This window comes from Physeter macrocephalus, chromosome 6, assembly GCF_002837175.3.
Source record: "Physeter macrocephalus isolate SW-GA chromosome 6, ASM283717v5, whole genome shotgun sequence".
Lineage (NCBI taxonomy): Eukaryota > Metazoa > Chordata > Mammalia > Artiodactyla > Physeteridae > Physeter > Physeter macrocephalus.
Window position 1 is genome coordinate 53,287,635 of NC_041219.1, and position 13,050 is coordinate 53,300,684.

Here is a 13,050-nt window from a genome sequence, read left to right on the forward strand (position 1 = left end):
CTCCCTCGGGGCACCTTGCTCTCCCCTCCCACCCCACCGTGATGTGTAATGACCATGTATTTAGTTCTGCGGGGCCGCCCTCCCCGACGCCGTCATCTCCCCGTGGACAGGCACGAATGACCGGCTCACGTCCACCGCGAGCCCGGAGCCCAGCCCGCGCCCAGTCAGCCCCCAATAAACATTGTGTTGCAAGAACGGACGTGCCCTGTTCGTGCTGAGCTGGGGTCGGATCCCGGCTCCCAGCCTGGTCTCTGGGAGAAGGAAGGCAGGAGGTGGCCCTGGCCTCACACGGCGCCAGGCTGCGGAGGAGGACCGAAGAAGTCATCGCAAGTGCCCTGTGGGTGGGATGAAGCCCACAGTCTCCCTGGGTCCTGTGGCTCCTGGTGCTGGGACAGCCTTGCTGACTAGGGTCCTCAGCCACAGGCATGCGCCCAGGGGGACCCAGAGGCCCTCGAAGACCTTTTGATTCATGGCCTTAACCAAGCCCAGCACGGGGCACACGGGGCCCAACTGAGCTGACTTCGATTCAGTGAATGGTGACAACGGAACTGAGCAGAACGGGCTTCGGTAGCAAGCTGCCACAGTCCTGGGGGCCTCCCAGGAGCGTAGGGTCTCTGATTGGGGAAAACGAACCAGCTGTGGTGCCTTCGTGCCAGTTCAACAGGCAGAGTCCAAGCAGAGAACCAGAAACACCAGCAGAGCCAGACCGGGACTCGCCAGGAGGGAGGAGCCGCGGCCCCCGGGTTCTGCGGCGCAGAGAAGGTAAAGCTTGTTTCACTCACTCCTCCTGTGACTTCCCAGAGGGGCCCTGACATACAGGTCTTCGGGGAAAACTTCTGTTAGTTGAATTCTTGTAAGCAAAACCTTGCTGCCCTCGGGGGCTCGCTGTTTCTTTAAAGGAAATCTGTAGCAAAACCTCCTGTTCACAAAACACCTTTTGTGATTTGAACTCCTGGAGTCTGTATCTATTTGTTTTTAGAGCGAGGTCAAATCCTTTGTCCTCCTTTGTCAGATCAATGGTCTGGGCTGGAAAACCAGAGTCCCCATGTCTGGCCCGCGATGGGTGCCCTGGCCTGACCTCCTGGTCCTGGAGTTTTGCTTCCGTCCAGGACAGCTTGGGGTGGGGGGCAGTTCTGGAAGATCCAGCTGAGGGAATGCCGTTGGAGAGTGAATCATCCCTTTTCCCAGCAGTTTAGAAGTTGGGATCCAACCTCAGGGAAAACCATGGAACATTTCATCTTATAATCTTTTTTATTATTATTATTATTCAATTTTATTTTATTTTTGGCTGCATTGGGTCTTCCTTGCTGCACACAGGCTTTCTCTAGTTGCGGCGAGCAGGGGCTACTCTTAACCACAAGCCTAGGAACAAACCTGGAAAAGACAAGGAATGGATTCTCCCCTAGAGCCTCTGGAGGGAGTGTGGTATTGACAATACCTTGATTTCAGCCTTATGGCTTCCAGAACTGTGAGAGAATAACTTTCTGTTGTTTTATTTTTATTTGTTTATTTTAAAAAAATATTTATTTATTTATTTATTTATTGGCTGCATTGGGTCTTCCTTGCCGCGGGTGGTCTTTCACTAGTTGGGCGAGCAGGGGCTACTCTTCGTTGGGGTACACGGGCTTCTCATTGCGGTGGCTTCTCTTGTTGCAGAGCACGGGCTCCAGGCGCGCGGGCTTCAGTAGTTGTGGCTCGCGAGCTTCAGTAGTTGTGGCTCGCGAGCTTCAGTAAGTTGTGGCTCGCGGGCTCTAGAGCATAGGCTGCCTCAGTAGTTGTGGCGCATGGGCTTGGTTGCTCCGCGGCATGTGGGATCTTCCCGGACTAGGGCTCGAACCCGTGTCCCCTGCATTGGCAGGTGGATTCTTAACCACTGCGCCACCAGGGAAGCCCCTTAATCTTATAATCTTGAAATAATGTGAAACTTCAGAAAAGTAGCAAGAATAGTACAAAGAACTCTAAACATGCTCTTCACCCAGGTTCCCCGATCAACATTTTACACATTTGCTGTCTCACTCTCCCTCCCTCCCTCCCTCCCCCCATCCCTCTCTCAGTGTCTATATCTAGACATCCTACTTCTCTAACCACTGAGACTCAAGTTGCAGACTTCCTGCCGCGTTACTCCTAAACACGCCAGGGTACCTCTCATAAAGGCAGCATCGTTCTCCTATGTAACCAGAGTACCAACCTCCGGAGCAGGAAAGTGACGTTGACAAGACATTACCTTCTGGCCCTGGCCCTTCCAGGCATTTTCCTTTTCTGGCCCAGAACCCAAACCAGGATCTCGTTTCACATTTCAGTCTGGGACAGTTCCTCTGTCTTGTCTTTTGTGACCTCGCCGTCTCTGAAGAGCACAGACTCATTTCGGGTTTGGGATTCCAGTTATGTATTTCTCACGTGCCTTGGTGTCCTCCTCAGTGCGCTGCCTGGGGCAGCCTCACCAGCCTGGGGTTAAACCAGTGGTGGTCTGAAAGTGGTCATCGCGGGAAGGAGTTGTTTTTTTTGTTTCTTTGTTTGGGTTTTTTTTTTGCGGTACACGGGCCTCTCACTGTCGTGGCCTCTCCCATCGCGGAGCACAGGCTCCGGACGCGCAGGCTCGGCGGCCACGGCTCACGGGCCCAGCCGCTCCGCGGCACGTGGGATCCTCCCGGACCGGGGCACGAACCCGCGTCCCCTGCATCGGCAGGCGGACTCTCAACCACTGCGCCACCAGGGAAGCCCGGGAGGGAGTTTTTACACCACCGAAATCAGCAAACGTGGCAAACCAGCGCCGTCCCCCCCAGTACCCCCAGGCGCACGATGATGTCAGTTTGTCCCATTACGAGGAGGTTCACTTTGCTCACTTTGTTAATGTGACGCCTGCCAGGATTTGCCCCTGTAAAGTTTTTCGCTTTGTGATTAATAAGTATTTTGTGGGGAAACATTTTAACTCTGTGTTTGATTCCTCATCACACCTTTACCCCTTAGTTTTTGCATCCACTGAGGATTATTGTCTGAATTGAGACTATTACTCCCCTCGTGGCTGTTTTAGTTACCTAGTGCTGCAGAGTAAATTATCCCAAAATTTAGTGGCTTAAGAAAGCAATAAGCCGTATTGTCTCTCACAGTTTCTGTGGGTCCGGGATTTGGGGTGGGCCCAGCTGGGCAGTCCTGTTTGCGGCAGTTCCGTCTCTGTCGTGAGGTGGAGGGGTGGGAGTGGCTGGGGGCTGGCCGGGACCTCCTTGTCTCCACACAGCCTCCCGCCTCACCCAGGGGCCTCTGCACAGGCCCGGTGGGCTTCCGCACAGCATGGCGGCCGAAGGCTTCCAGAATACGTGTTCAGGGAACAAAGCAGAAGTTCTATTGCCTTTTCTGATATAACCTTGGAAGCCCCCTGGCATCACATCTGCCATACTCTTGGGTCATACCTCTCTAGGCTAAACCCTCCCAGTTTCAAGAGGAGGGCGAGAGACCTCGTCTTCTGATGGAAGATGGTCAAGGTCACATAATAGGAAGGACATGTAAGATGCTGTAGAAAATATCTGGAAGAGACAACCACCAAATGGTGGTTTTTCTGGTTCCACCATTTCTTGCATATGTATGAGCTGCCATTCTGCTGTAAGAACTTTCTCTGATCGATCGATTGGTAATCAGGTGCTGCTGGAACTTCCTCAGGAAGACCTGCCTGTTTAATTTTTACAGCTCACCAGAACAGGATTGTGTGACCCGTCTCAGCCACCTTGTCCAGATCCCCAAATGTCCCTTTCCCCAGGTCAGGAGTTTGAAGCACTGATGTGAGCCATGCCTCTTGCAAGACCGGACCCCTTGAGGTCTGGCTACGTGTAGATGCATCTATCGGCCGAAATTAAGTCAGCTTGCTAGATTATAAATCTTATTTTCACATACGTAATATACGCTACTTTAAATAGCAGTCATCCTAAAATAATGTAACCTTCTTTGTTCTTTCTTCTGTGTCCCGAAGCGCGTCCATCAAAGGTGTGGGATCTGGGATCATGGTGGGGGACAGGGAGAGATTTCAGATGGGCTTTGCCCTGAGAAACACCTGTAGCTCCCAATTCTCACTGCCGATGGCGCGGCTGGGGCAGAGATGCTGGGTTCCACGGGGTCCAGGCTTTTTAGCCAATAGCCTCTTCCTCTTCCTCCTTCAGGCCAGGATCCAACCTTCCAAAGGGCCTTTCCTTGGGGGCTGTCTGGAGACCGTATGTTAGGAGATGAGGTCTGCCCAGTCCAGCCAGACCTCCCAGAGGGGAAGGGGTGGGAGGACTGGAAGTTTTATTTTTTATTTTATTTTTAAAAATTATTATTTTAATTAATTAATTAATTTTTGGCTGCGTTGGGTCTTCGCTGCTGCGTGCGGGCTTAGTCGCTCTGCGGCATGTGGGATCCTCCCGGACCAGGGCTCGAACCCGTGTCCCCTGCATTGGCAGGTGGCTTCTCGACGACTGCGCCACCAGGGAAGCCCAGGACTGGAAGTTTTAGATTCACAGAATATCAGAGCAGGGAGAGGCCTACAGGTCATTTTATCTACTCTCTCTGAGTGACAGAGGACTAAACTGGGGCCCAGAGAGGGTCAGTAACTCTCCCAGGTCACGCAGCAGGTGATAGCAGGTTCCTGAGTCTTGCCTCAGTGCTCACCCTACAATACGGGGCCGTTTTCTCTCCTGTCGGGGGCCCATCACCCTGGTGGGCCCGAGTCAGTTCTCTGAGGGTGGAGTACGCACTGCTCAACCGCTAACCCACCCACGACAGCCGCTTCACCCCTGTTCTGGCTCCATGAGGCCAGGACGCATCAGCCCTCGGGGGACAGGCTGACCCCTGGCTTCCCTTGGCCTCGGCTTCCTGTGGCCCCGGAGGAACGGATTCTTGCCCAGAGTCCTCCGCACCCCCACCCCGCCCCCGGGGACCGTCGTTTGGTGGGAAGTGCCCGGAGGAAGGAGTCGGAAAGCAAAGGCGATGCTTGCGGCCCGCACCTTCGGCACCTGTGGCGGTGGCACCTGCGGCGGGCGGCGCGCTGCTGACCCCTGGTGGCCGCACACGGTAGCGCAGGTGCCGCCCCTCGCGCCCGGCGCCCTTTCCGGCTCAGACCCGCAGGGGCAGGTGCGCTCGCCTTGAAAACACATCGGCCGGAATTCCACTTCCTCCTTCCCTCGGTGACCAGACCTGGGGTCCGTTCCCCGGGCTCCGGCCGTCTCACTTGCACTACCTGCCTCCCCTGCTTTGCTTTTGCGCCCCATCTCCTCCGGGAGAAAGGTCCGCTCCTGCCATCGGCGTCCTGCCCTCTGGCCCCATTTAGAGCTCGTAGCGGGACGGGAGGGCAGGGCCATCGAAGTGTTTAAATTTTGTTATAGTAAAAGAAGGAGTTCGAATAGGTATGGAATCACATTTCAAAAATCAAAAAAACATGAAACGGGATACGTTGAAAGATTTATACCCACCTCTACTCCCCACGCCTCTTTCCCACCCCACCTATTTTTCCCACCATGTTTATGTTTCTTTGTGCAAAATAAACAAATGCACATGTAAACTGTTTCCTCTTTCTGTGATGAAAGGCACGCATTGCCCACTGTCCTGAGCTTTGCTTTTAGTTGAGGGCCTTTCCCCACCCTCTGTCTCACTGTTTCTCAGTGGGGACACACCAGAGCTTAATAAACAAGGCCCAGATAGCTGACACCTGGATTGTTTTCAAATATCTGTTATTATAAACTCTTGGGAATTCCCTGGTGGTCCGAGTGGTTAGGACTCCACGCTTCCCCTGCAGCGGGCACGGATTCGATCCCTGGTCGGGGAACTAAGATCCCACATGCCTCATGGTGTTGCCAAAAAAACCCCTAAAGCCAAAAACCAAACAAAGAAACCATACACAAAAAAACCCACAAAAACTCTTGCAACGTAATAAGTACCTAATATATGCAATGAATGAATAAATGGCCAGGTGACAGGAGCCCTGAGGGCACTTCCCTGGGTTTATAGACATGCCCCTTCCTCCAAGGCACCAGCTCCAGGGAAGGCTCTAGGACGTTTAAAACAGTCATCTGTGCGACACGGGGAGGCAGGGTCTTGCTTTATAGGTCAAACACACGGTCCAGGCAGATTAGAAGTAGAAATGAAAAAAGGAAAATATATGAACAACATTTTGAAGGAAAAAATAAGAAACCGGACATAACTTTCTGAAGATGAGGGACACCTGCAGTTCTGTCTGTTCAGAAGGGGGTTGGAGGCCGGGGGTCAGCGGCTCGGCCTGTGAGCTCCGGGAATGCCCTCTCTCTGACCCCCTCGGTCCTCCTTGCCCCAAACATCCTCTGATGCTGGGAGCCGTATCTGGGGTCCCAGACCTCTTCCAGAAAAGCCCACACTTGAACCCCAGTAACTCACCCAAGGCCAAATGCAACAAAGCCGCCAGGAGGAGAGGTGAATGGGTCAGGGCCTGGGAGGAGCGCCGCAGGGCCGTGAGCTCTGGTTCCACGTGGATTCCTGCCCCACAGACGGGGAGGCCCGTAGGAGGTGAGGGGTCGGACGGGGGTGCATCTGGGGAGGTCAGCACGGGAAAGAGAGAAGAGTGCCCTTCCCTGAGGTCTGAGCGCCAGCCAGAGGTCTCTGCCACCGTGTCCAGCGCTCTAACCCTCGTCCACGGCTCACAGGGCTTCTGGGCTGACGGCCTCATTTTATCACAGGAGGTGCTGGGCCCGGTGTGCTCTTAGAGCCCTTTCTGGCTCTGACAGTCAGTTCTGTGCTCTGAAGGAGGTGGTAACACTGCAGGGAGAAAACTCGGTCCACGGGGAGGCGGTAGCACCAATGGCTAGAGGGGAAGGAGGTGCCAGCCTCTGAGTGAAAACCAACCCTGAGTTCATCTTGGCAGGAAAGCCTCTGGTGAGGACCAGGGGGCAGCCGGGGCCTGAGATGAGAGGCCGGCCAGCTTCCCCCAGAGGAGACCAGGGATTACCGCGCACCATTTCAGCAGCACCCCTGCAGGCTCCGTCGCTGCTCTTTTTTCTTTTCTTCTGTTTCTTCAAGTTTGTTGGGTGATGGAACCAGCCGTCTGTCCCGTAGAGCACCCCGTCTGGAACGGATAGCGCCCCCACGATGCTCCTTACCATGTCCTCTGCCCTTTACTTCCTGTCAATCGGTGGCTGGACCTCAAGTCTTGGTGAGATGTCATTGATCCTCTCGCAGGCAGGACTAGGTCATGAGTCAAAACGATGCACACCAGCACACAGCAGCCAGGCTCAGGCTCAGGCTGCGCCCTGCCCAGGGCTGGAGGTGGAGGGGGGCAGCCCCTCCATCTGCAGCCCCCCAGCCACCTGTGGGAGGACAGTCAGACTCCCCAGGGGCCTCCTCTCCCCGACCCCGTCCCCCGAATGCCCACCCCTCCCTGGGAGGCCCAGGGCCGCAGCCCTGCATTCATGTGTTCATGGAAGACGCTCTATAGGACTTCCCTCTACGGAGGGGCCAAGGTGTCAGAAGACACCCTTCCTCCCTCTCTGCTGCAGTCGGGCCGGAGGGCACAGGCTGGGGGCGGGGCTCGATGACACAGTGCTTTACCTCAGCAGGTTTTAAAGATTTTCTGTAAATGTTACCTGGCTGCAAATCAGGGCCACGTAATCCATCTGACACTGTCCCACCCGGTGGACCAGGGCTCCCACCCGGACCCACTGCAGCACGAGGCCATCCAGGAACCAAACCTTGTCACCCAGGATTAACACCGCCATGTCCCCTGCCTGCCTTTCCCGAGCAGGGGGTACAGGTGTGCCTGGGAACACGGAGCAGTGCAGTGACCTTGTGCTGGGGCTGGTGGGAGCTGAGCTCCGAGCCCTCGGGCCCCGGCGGGCCTTTGCTCTGCCCACTGCCACCCTGTGGTGCCTCTACGTCCCCCTCCTGACCACTTACAAAGCCCGCATTCAGGATGGGAGCGTCAGCCATTTATACCATGGAGTGAATTATCTCAACTTTCTGTGTCCCTGTTTGCCCCGTCTTAAGTCAACGTTCTATGCAAGGTGTAGAAGGTGATTCCTTGGGGGTTTGGGGGGAGGGGTCCGGGAGCTGGCCTGGGCACTGGGGACCTCCCAGCCACACTGGAGGCCACTTATTCCACTAATCGGCAGGGCACGCGAAGGCAGTGGCAGGAGGCTGTCGGGGTTTGGGGGATAAATCATAAACGACGCCCTTGCTTTCCTGCTTACGTCTAACTCGGTTGGGAAACAGATGTGGGACAGATGGAAATAAAAGGTCAGATGTATTCCTGCTGAAAGCTTGTTGGAGAGAATGGCTTATCTGGGAGACGAATGGACTTGCTGACACTCTACCCTTGAATTACACTTATCCAGCCATCCCTGGCACAGCTGAAACCCCAGCCCCTCATTACTGGACCAAACACCGGGGCCCCTGATGGGGCAGCTCCCAGAGGGAAGAGAGGCCGAGCCGCGGCTGCCCATTCTTCCTTCCAAGCTCACCCATCAGGAGAGTCCTGTGTCCTCGGCCTGGGTGGAGAGAGGCCCAAGTTCTATGGACCGAAGTTCCTCTTCAGGGAAACGCGGGGAGGGGATCAGTATTCCTCCCAACAGAGGCGAACGCACCCGTTCCTCTACTGGGAACCCACAAACTCTCTGACTTCTTTTGTCTGCTTCCACCTGGTGTGAGGCATAAAATGCCAACCCCCCCATATCCTTTATTCCCTTCTTATGTGGAAAAGGAACCCCTGATTTTTAGCCAGGCATAAAGCTACATTTCCCAGCTTCTTTGCTGCTAGATGTGGCCATGTGCTTAAGTTTTGGCCAATGAGGTGTAAGCAGAATGGGTATATAAGACTTCTTGGAATTGTACCTGTAGGGAGATGGCATTCCCTTTTTTGTCTCTTCTTTCCTGATGGCTGGAATGTGGACGTGATGGCTGGATCTTGAGCAGCTATCTTGGACCATGAAGTGGAAGCTGTGCAGCGAAGATGGCAAAGGAGAAAAATAGGAGCCTGGGTGCCTAATAAGTTTGTGGAGCCACAATACCAAGCTTGTACTCTTCTCTCCCAACCTTGTTCACATGAGAGAAACAAATCTGTTTCTTATTTAAGCCACTGGTCTTTGGAGGTTTCTGTTAACGGTAGCCAAACCTAATCCTAACAAATACAAAGTATGTGCATGGGTGTGAGCAGGCTTATGCTTACGTGTGTACATGCAAACATGTATAAGCAAGTTTATGGGGAAAGTAACAGTGTAGATAGTCATCCACTTGCCTGTTAATATTAATTGTACATCTGTCATGTGCACCTCACCCGGACAGGCCTTATGAGAGAGACAAAGATGAACAGAGAGGGACCCTGCCCCCAGAGATTTTTGTTGTTGTTGTTAGAGGATGGTTCTTAACCTCCTCTTCCTTAAGAACCCTAGAGGATCTAAGGAAAGCTTATCAATATTTGAACACACATGCACACAGAGTTTGGATTACAATGATCAGGTTGGAACCTCCCAGAATGCACCTTCTGTTCTGTCATCATTCCTGAAAAACACCAGCCCATTTCTGATCCCTGCCAGAGATGGAGCTGAGTTCACAGCCAAGGAAGACTGAAAGCAGGGCAGACCCAGACAGGGTCAAACCTGACCCAAACTGAGAACCCTGGAGATGAAAGAGCAGTGATTACAATACAATTTTGATCACCAAGTTGCATAACAAATTTCCCGAAAACTTAATGACTTAAAGCAACACACATTTATTATCTCCTAGTTTCTGAGGGTTAGGACTTCAGGAGTGACATAGCTGAATAGCTCCATCTTGGGGTCGTTCATGAGGTTTTGGCCAATATGTCTGCCACGGCTGAAGGGTCTGCCTCCAAGATGGTTCTCTCACTCAACTGTGTGCAGGAGACTTCGGGTCCTCATCTGTGGGCCTCTCCAGAGTTGCTTGAGTGTCTTTATGACACGGCATTTGACTTCCTTAGAATGAGTGATCCAAACAAAGGCAATGTGGAAGCCACAATATCTTTTATGACCTAGCCTTGGAAATCACATACCATCACGTCTGCCCCATTTTCTTATTCAAAGTGAGTCATTAAGTGCAGCCTACACTCAACGGGAGGGGAATTAGATTCCACCTCTTGAGAAAAGTATTGTCAAATAAACTGTGGACATATTTAAAAACCACTACACCAAGAAATGCTCTAATTACTGAAGTAGTTTCTAGGTAGTTTGATAGCAGGAAGAAATTGAGAACATTCTAATCCTGGAAAGCTATGTTCCCCTGGCAGGGTTTATGTGTTGGGCTATTGTAGGTTTGAGTAATGTGAGTCAGTCTTCCAGATCCTGCTCAAATGTGGGTAAGCTGACATTATTAAGATCTTGGTATGATTTCAATCTTCTGAAATTTGTTAAGATTTGTTTTATGGCCTAACATATGATCTATCCTGGAGAATGTTCCATTTGCACATGAGAAGAATGTGTATTCTGATTCTGTTGGATGGAATGTTCTGCAAATATCAGACCATCTGGTCTAACGTGTCACTTAAGTCCAATGTTTCTTTACTGATTTTCCGTCTTGGTAGGCTATCAATTGATGTAACAGGGGTATTCAAGTCCCTTTCTATAATTGTATTGATCTCTATTTCTTAACAAATATCTTTTGTAACAAGTGTTAACAAATTTAAGAAGACTGAAATCATATCAAGCATATTTTATGACCACAATGGTATGAAACTAGAAATCAATTACATGAAGAAAACTGGGAAATTCACAAATATGTGGAGAATAAAAAACATGTTACTGAATAACCAATGGGTGATTAATTAACCCATTAATATTAAAAGAAAAATTTTAAAATGCCTGGAGACAAATGAAAATACAACATACCCAAACTTATAGGATGCAGCAAAAGCAGTTCTAAGAGGGAAGTTCATAGCAATAAATGTCTAGCTCAAAAAACAAGAAAAATTTCAAATAAACAACCAAACTTTATACCTCAAGGAACTAGAAAAAGAAGAACAAACAAAGACCAAAATTAGCAGAAGGAAGGAAATAACAAAGGTCAGAGCAGAAATAAATGAAATAGAGACAATAGAAAATATCAATAAAACCAAAAGCTGATTCTTTGAAAAGATAAACAGAACTGACAAACCTTTAGCTAGACTCACCAAGGAAAAAAAGAGAGAGGACTCAAATAAATGTCAGAAATGAAAGAGGATATGTTGCAACTGATACTACACAAATACAAAGGATTATAACAGACTACTATGAACAGTTATATACCATGAAATTGGGCAACCTAGAAGAAATGGATAAATTCCTTGAAACATACAACCTTTAAAGGCTGAATCATGACAAAATAGAAAATATGAACAGACTGATAACCAGTAAGGAGACTGAATGAGTAATAAAAAAAAAAACTTCCAACAGGGACTTCCCTGGTGGTCCAGTGGTTAAGACTCCATGCTTCCATTGCAGGGGGCACAGGTTCAATTTCTGGTCAGGGAACTAAGATCCCACATGCCACATGATGTGGCCAAAACAAACAAACAAACCCTCCAACAAACAAAAGTCCAGGACCAGATGGTGAATTCTACCAAATATTCAAATAATTAATACCAATCCTTCTCAAACTTCCAAAAAAATAGAAGAGGAGGGAACACTTCCAAACTCATTTTTCAAGACCAGCATTACCCTGATACCCAAACCAGACATGGACACCACAAGAAAAGAAAATTACAGGCCAATATCCCTAAAGAATGTAGAGGCAAAAATACTCAACAACAACATACTAGCAAACCAAATTCAACGATACATTAAAAGGATCATACACCATGATCAAGTGGGATTTATTCCAGGGATGCAAGGACAGCTTGTCATCCACAAATCAATCAATGTGATACACCACATTAACAAAATGAAGAATAAAAATCATATGGTCATCTGAATAGATGCAGAAAAAGCTTTTGAAAAAATTCAACATTCATTTATGATAAAAACTCTCAACAAAGTGGGCATAATAAAGACCATATATGACAAACCTACAGCTAACATCATACTCAATGGTGAAAAGCTGAAAGCATTTCCTCCAAGATCAGGAACAAGGATGCCCACCCTTGCCACTTTTATTCAACATAGTATTGGAGGTCCTAGTCAGAGCAATCAGACAAGAAAAAGAAATAAAAGGCTCTCAAATCAGAAAGGAAGAAGTAAAAGTTTCATTATCTGTAGACGACATGACACTATACATAGAACTCTAAAGACTTCACACACCCCCCCCCACACACCCTGTTAGAACTACTAAATTAATTCAGTAAAGTTGCAGGATACAAAATCAATATACAGAAATCTATTGCATTTCTATATACTAATAACAGAATATCAGAAAGAGAAATTAAGAAAACAATCCCATTTACCACTGCATCAAAAGGAATAAAATAGGGACTTCCCTGTTGGTGCAGTGGTTAAGAATCCTCCTGCCGATGCAGGGGACACAGGTTCGAGCCCTGGTCTGGAAAGATCCCACATGCCTCAGAGCAACTAATCCCGTGCGCCACAACTACTGAGCCTGTGCGCCACAGCTACTGAAGTCTGTGTGCCCTAGAGCCCACGCACTGCAACTACTGAAGCCCGTGCACTCTAGGGCCCACATGCCAGAACCACTGAGCCTGCATGCTGCAACTACTGAAGCCCACACGCCTAGAGCCTTTGCTCTGCAACAAGAGAAGCTGCTGCAATGAGAAGCCCGTGCACTGCAATGAAGAGTAGCCCCCGCTCGCTGCAACTAGAGAAAGCCCACACAGAGCAACAAAGACCCAACGCAGCCAAAAATAAATAAATTTTTAAAAAAAAAGAATAAAATACCTAGGAATAAATTATACCAAGGAAGTGAAAAACCTGTACACTAAAAAACTATAAGACATTGATAAAAGAAATTGAACACACAAATAAATGGAAAGATATTCCATGCTCATAGATTGGAAGAATTAATATTGTTAAAATGTCCATACTACCTAAAGCAATCTACAGGGGCTTCCCTGGTGGCACAGTGGTTAAGAATCTGCCTGCCAATGCATGGGGCACGGGTTCCAGCCCTGGTCCGGGAAGATCC